The 6801-nt window shown below is 65.9% G+C and overlaps 1 long non-coding RNA gene across 1 annotated transcript; it reads right to left on the reverse strand.

The window, feature by feature from the left end:
* Positions 1-230: 230 nt before the first annotated feature.
* On the reverse strand, positions 231-6675 carry LOC122546107. Its single transcript, XR_006310667.1, has 3 exons — positions 6530-6675; positions 4422-4526; positions 231-385 (listed from the first exon to the last, which is right to left on the reverse strand). It is a non-coding gene; the product is annotated as an uncharacterized LOC122546107 (long non-coding RNA).
* Positions 6676-6801: the final 126 nt, after the last annotated feature.

Below are 6801 nucleotides of genomic sequence, written 5' to 3' on the forward strand. Positions count from 1 at the left end.
GCGCGTGGGGTGGTCACCGTGTTGTCAGATGGTGTGACTCTGTGAGGGGCAGCAAGATGGCCAAGAGCAGGGGATGATGGGAATCGTGTCTCTAGGGGAGGGGCGATAATGGCGCGGGGGGGGGGAACGCGAGGCCGTTCCCGGAGATTCCTCCTCTATCCTACCCCACCAACCCCTCCCCTGCCCCAGGGAGGCCGGGGGGATGGATCACAGGGTGTGGAGCAGGACGATGTTGGGATCATCACACTCACCGCTTCCTGCAGGCAGAGCTCCCTCAGCTCGGCCATCTTCCTCCTCAGCATCTCCTCGATGGCCCGCTGTCGCTCTGCCAACTCCTTCACCCTGTCCGTACTCACCTTCACGGCCCTGGTGTACCGCTGGGAGCCTGCAGCGTAACAACATGGCACTGTCAACGCCGACAGACAAACAGCTCGAGCCCTGCCCGCTCCAGCCCGGCCTAGCCCTGTCCGCTCCAGTCCGGCCTAGCCCTGCCCCCCGACTCCAGCCCGGCCTAGCCCTGTCCGCTCCAGCCCGGCCTAGCCCTGCCCGCTCCAGCCCGGCCTTGCCCTGTCCGCTCCAGTCCGGCCTAGCCCTGCCCCCCGACTCCAGTCCGGCCTCGCCCTAACCCGCTCCAGCCCGGCCTAGCCCTGTCCCCCTACTCCAGCCCGGCCTAGCCCTGCCCGCTCCAGCCCGGCCTCGCCCTGCCCCCCGACTCCAGTCCGGCCTAGCCCTAACCCGCACCAGCCCGGCCTAGCCCTAACCCGCACCAGCCCGGCCTAGCCATGTCCCCCCACTGCAGCCCGGCCTCGCCCTGCCCGCTCCAGCCCGGCCTCGCCCTGTCCTCCCGCTCCAGCCCGGCCTCGCCCTGTCCTCCCGCTCCAGCCCGGCCTAGCCCTGTCCCCCGACTCCAGTCCGGCCTAGCACTGTCCCCCCGCTCCAGCCCGGTCTCGCCCTGTCCACCCACTCCATCCCAGCCTAGCCATGTCCCCCCACTGCAGCCCGGCCTCGCCCTGCCCGCTCCAGTCCGGCCTCGCCCTGTCCCCCCGCTCCAGCCCGTCCTAGCCCTGTGCTCCCCACTCCCGCCCGGCCTAGCCCTGTCCGCTCCCCCCCACTCCAGCCTGGCCTAGCCCTGCCACCCCACTCCAGCCCGGCCTAGCCCTGTCCGCTCCAGCCCGGCTCCACCTAGCCCTGTCCCCCCTCTCTAGCCCGGCCTAACCCTGTCCGCTCCAGCCCAGCCTAGCCCTGTCCCCCAACTCCAGCCCGGCCTAGCCCTGTCCCCCAACTCCAGCCCGGCGTAGCCCTGTCCCCCAACTCCAGCCTGGCCTAGCCCTTCCACTCCAGCCCAGCCCAGCCTAGCCCTGTCCCCTGACCCCAGCCCGGCCTAGCCCTGTATGCTCCAGCACGGCCTAGTCCTGTCCGCTCCAGCCCGACCTAGCCCTGTCCCCCCACTCCAGCCTGGCCTAGCCCTGCCACCCCACTCCAGCCCGGCCTAGCCCTGCCCGCTCCAGCTCGGCCTAACCCTGCCTGCTACAGCCCGGCCTAGCCCTGCCCGCTCCAGCCCGGCCTAACCCTGCCGGCCTAGCCCTGCCCGCTCCAGCCCGGCCTAACCCTGCCTGCTACAGCCCGGCCTAGCCCTGTCCGCTCCAGCCTGGCCTAGCCCTGTTCACTCCAGCCCGGCCTAGCTTTGTGCCCCCACTCCAGCCCGGCCTAGCCCTGAGACCCCACTCCAGCCCGGCCTAGCGCTGTTCCCCCCACTCCAGCCCGGCCTAGCCCTGTCCACTCCAGCCCGGCTTAACCCTGTCCCCCCACTCCAGCCCGGCCTAGTCCTGTCCCCGACTCCAGCCCGGCCTAGCCCTGCGCGCTTCAGCCCGGCCTAGCCCTGCGCGCTCCAGCCCGACCTAGCCCTGTCCGCTCCAGCCCGGCCTAGCCCTGCGCGCTTCAGCCCGGCCTAGCCCTGCGCGCTCCAGCCCGGCCTAGCCCTGTCCGCTCCAGCCCGGCCTAGCCCTGTCCGCTCCAGCCCGGGCTAGCCCTGTCCGCTCCAGCCCGGCCTAGCCCTGCCCGCTCCAGCCCGGGCTAGCCCTGCCCGCTCCAGCCCGGCCTCGCCCTGCCCACTCCAGCCCGGCCTAGCCCTGTCCGCTCCAGCCTGGCCGAGCCCTGCCCGCTCCAGCCCGGGCTAGCCCTGCCCGCTCCAGCCCGGCCTCGCCCTGTCCACTCCAGCCCGGCCTAGCCCTGTCCACTCCAGCCCGGCCGAGCCCTGCCCACTCCAGCCCGGCCTAGCCCTGTCCGCTCCAGCCTGGCCGAGCCCTGCCCGCTCCAGCCCGGGCTAGCCCTGCCCGCTCCAGCCTGGACTAGCCCTGCCCGCTCCAGCCCGGACTAGCCCTGTACACTCCAGCCCGGCCTCGCCCTGTCCACTCCAGCCCGGCCTCGCCCTGTCCTCTCCAGCCCGGCCGAGCCCTGTCCTCTCCAGCCTGGCCTAGCCCTGTCCTCTCCAGCCTGGCCTAGCCCTGTCCACTCCAGCCCGGCCTAGCCCTGTCCACTCCAGCCTGGCCTAGCCCTGTCCTCTCCAGCCTGGCCTAGCCCTGACCACTCCAGCCCGGCCTAGCCCTGTACACTCCAGCCCGGCCTAGCTCTGTCCTCTCCAGCCCGGCCTAGCCCTGTCCTCTCCAGCCCGGCCTAGCCCTGTACACTCCAGCCCGGCCTAGCCCTGTCCTCTCCAGCCCGGCCTAGCCCTGTACACTCCAGCCCGGCCTAACCCTGTCCACTCCAGCCCGGCCTAGCCCTGTCCTCTCCAGCCCGGCCTAGCCCTGTCCACTCCAGCCCGGACTAGCCCTGTCCGCTCCAGCCTGGCCGAGCCCTGCCCGCTCCAGCCCGGGCTAGCCCTGCCCGCTCCAGCCCGGCCTCGCCCTGTCCTCTGCAGCCCGGACTAGCCCTGCCCGCTCCAGCCCGGACTAGCCCTGCCCCCTCCAGCCCGGACTAGCCCTGCCCCCTCCAGCCCGGACTAGCCCTGCCCGCTCCAGCCCGGACTAGCCCTGCCCGCTCCAGCCCGGACTAGCCCTGTCCACTCCAGACCGGCCTAGCACTGTCCTCTCCAGCCCGGCCTAGCCCTGTCCACTCCAGCCCGGCCTAACCCTGTCCACTCCAGCCCGGCCTAGCCCTGTCCTCTCCAGCCCGGCCTCGCCCTGTCCACTCCAGCCCGGCCTAACCCGATACACTCCAGCCCGGCCTAACCCTGTACACTCCAGCCCGGCCTAACCCTGTACACTCCAGCCCGGCCTCGCCCTGTCCACTCCAGCCCGGCCTAGCCTTGTCCTCTCCAGCCCGGCCTCGCCCTGTCCACTCCAGCCCGGCCTAACCCTGTACACTCCAGCCCGGCCTAACCCTATACACTCCAGCCCGGCCTCGCCCTGTCCACTCCAGCCCGGCCTAGCCCTGTCCTCTCCAGCCTGGCCTAACCCTGTACACTCCAGCCCGGCCTCGCCCTGTCCACTCCAGCCCGGCCTAACCCTGTACACTCCAGCCCGGCCTCGCCCTGTCCTCTCCAGCCCGGCCTCGCCCTGTCCTCTCCAGCCCGGCCTAGCCCTGTCCACTCCAGCCCGGCCTAGCCTTGTCCACTCCAGCCCGGCCTAGCCTTGTCCACTCCAGCCTGGCCTCGCCCTGTCCACTCCAGCCCGGCCTAGCCCTGTCCACTCCAGCCCGGCCTAACCCTGTCCACTCCAGCCCGGCCTCGCCTTGTCCACTCCAGCCCGACCTCGCCCTGCCCGCTCCAGCCCGGCCTAGCCTTGTCCACTCCAGCCCGGCCTAGCCCTGTCCACTCCAGCCCGGCCTCGCCCTGTCCACTCCAGCCCGGCCTCGCCTTGTCCACTCCAGCCCGGCCTCGCCCTGTCCACTCCAGCCCGGCCTCGCCTTGTCCACTCCAGCCCGACCTCGCCCTGCCCGCTCCAGCCCGGCCTAGCCCTGTACACTCCAGCCCGGCCTAACCCTGCCCACTCCAGCCCGGCCTCCCCCTGCCCACTTCAGCCCGGCCTAGCACTGTCCTCTCCAGCCCGGCCTAGCCCTGTCCACTCCAGCCCGGCCTAGCCCTGTCCTCTCCAGCCCGGCCTAGCCCTGTACACTCCAGTCCGGCCTAACCGTGTCCTCTCCAGCCCGGCCTAGCCCTGTACACTCCAGTCCGGCCTAACCGTGTCCACCCACTCCAGTCCAGCCTAGCCCTGCCTGCTCCAGGCCAGCCTAGCCCTGCCCCCCCACTCCAGCCCGGCCTAGCCCTGTCCTCTCCAGCCTGGCCTAGCCCTGTCCACTCCAGCCCGGCCTAGCCCTGTCCTCTCCAGCCCGGCCTAGCTCTGTCCACTCCAGCCTGGCCGAGCCCTCGCCAATGCCACCGCACCCACCTGCAGTCTCGGACATTCCCAGTCGCCCACACTCACCAAGAGCGCCGAGGTTGCCCGTCGCTGTCGTCGTGAGGGACCCTTTGACCTCCATGTCCTCTCTCGGGGTTGGGTGTGAAGGAGGGGTCTCCTTATCGATCCTCCCTGGCGAAGGAAGCTGGAATTGTTAATCACTCGAACAGGTCCCCCCCTCTCTCTCTCTCTCTCTCTCGAACTCCCCAGCGTCAATGCTGACCCAGATATCCCAACCTAACCTCCTCCCCGTTTACCAGCACTTGGCCCATCTCCCTCTCGATTAGATGAGATTAGAATCCCGACAGAGTGGAAACAGGCCCTTCGGCCCAACACATCCATACCTACCCTCCGAAGAGTAACCCACCCAGACCCATTCTCCTCTGACGAATGCAAGTAACACAATGGGGTAATTTAGCACGGCCAATCCACCCTAACCTGCACATCCCTGGGCACTACGGGGACAATTTAGCACGGCCAACCCACCTGCACATTGACAAATGTAGAGCAGTGGGTGTGGTGTATGTAGACTTTAGCATTGACTTGCTTCCCCTTGGTACGGTCATTCCGAAAGCAAGGAGGCATGGGATACAGGGAGTCTTGGCGTCCCGGATATAGAATTGGCTGGCCCATCGAAGAGAGGGGGTGGTGGCAGATGGAAAGTATCCATCCTGGCGCTCGGTGACCAGGGCGTTCCGCAGGGATCTGTTCTGGGAGCTCTGCTCTTTTATGATTTTTTATAAACGACCTGGATGAGGAAGTGGAAGCGTGGGCTAGTAAGTTTGCTGACGACACGATGTTTGGTGGAGTTGTGGACAGTGTGGAGGGCTGTTGGTGGTTGCAACAGGACATTGACAGGATGCAGAGCTGGGCTGAGAAGTGGGAGTTAGAGTTCAGCCTGGAAAAGTGTGAAGTGATTTATTTTGGAAGGTCAAATTTGAGTGCTGAATACAGGGTTAAAGGCTGGATTCTTGGCAGTGTGGAGGAACCGAGGGATCTTGGGGGGGGTCCATGTCCATAGATCCCTCAATATTGCCCCCCAAGTTGACAGGGTTGTTAAGAAGGCGTATGGTGTGTTGGCTTTCATTAGCGGGGGGATTGAGTTTAAGAGCCGCGAGGTTATGCTGCAGCTCTATAGAGCCCTGGTTAGGCCACACTTGGAACATGGTGTTCAGTTCTGGTCGCCTCGATAGAGGAAGGAGGTGGAAGTTTTGGAGGGCGCAGAGATTTCCCGGGATGCTGCCTGGCCTGGAGGGCAGGTCTTATGAAGCAAGGCTGTGGGAGCTAGGGCTTTTCTCATGGAGTGAAGGAGGGTGAGAGGTGACTGGATAGAGGTGTACAAGACGATGAGAGGCAGAGAGAGAGAGGGGATAGACACGCTGCTGTCCCAATGCTGACCCAGAGTACCCCTCCCCGCCCCCGTAACCTGGAAGGCATGGGCCACGTCCGAGAAAGTGGGATGGCGCTTGCTTGATTCAATCCCACGTGGAGCTCGATGGGCCAAAGGGCCTCCCTCGGTGCTATCTCAAACCTTCCCAGGTCTGACAGGAGAACAGGCTGGACCTCACACTGGCCTGTTCTTGACTGGGGCCAGGGGGGATCAGGGAGTTCTGGAGGGGAGGGTGTAGAGAGAGCTTTACTCCATATCAAGTCCCTGTGCCTGTCCCTGTCCCTGGGAGTGGGGGGACAGTGTACAGGGAGCTTTACTCTGTATCTAACCCCCTGTCCCTGGGAGTGGGGGGACAGTGTACAGGGAGCTTTACTCTGTATCTAACCCCCTGTTCCTGGGAGTGGGGGATAGTGTAGAGGGAGCTTTAATCTGTATCGAACCCCGTGTCCCTGGGAGTGTGGGGACAGTGTAGAGGGAGCTTTACTCTATATCTAACCCCCTGTCCCTGGGAGTGTGGGGACAGTGTAGAGGGAGCTTTACTCTGTATCTATCCCCCTGTCCCTGGGAGTGTGGGACAGTGTAGAGGGAGCTTTACTCTGTATCTAACCCCCTGTCCCTGGGAGTGTGGGACAGTGTAGAGCGAGCTTTACTCTGTATCTAACCCCCTGTCCCTGGGAGTGTTTGATGGGGCGGCCATTTTGTTGATCAAGGCAAGCCGGAATTTTCCCTCCTAGCTCCAACATACCCGGTTAGCACTGAGGTACCATCCCGATCGGCACTTCCAAGGGGAAGGTGGGTCGGTGCTTTGCAGCGTGAGGATGGAACGTTCCGGAACGCTGACTCAATGGGACGACATTCCGCACTGGGGAGAGGGAAACAAGGCGACACGTTAGTGGATTGTACCAGGCCCGTTCACAACTGATCCAGCACCCATCGGGATAATGTACACATGGCTTTACACCAACCACCACAACTCGACTGTCACCTCCTCCTGCCCCCTACACCCCCTCCCTATCC

The sequence above is a fragment of the Chiloscyllium plagiosum genome, unplaced genomic scaffold (genome assembly GCF_004010195.1).
Source record: "Chiloscyllium plagiosum isolate BGI_BamShark_2017 unplaced genomic scaffold, ASM401019v2 scaf_40595, whole genome shotgun sequence".
Classification (NCBI taxonomy): Eukaryota; Metazoa; Chordata; class Chondrichthyes; order Orectolobiformes; family Hemiscylliidae; genus Chiloscyllium; species Chiloscyllium plagiosum.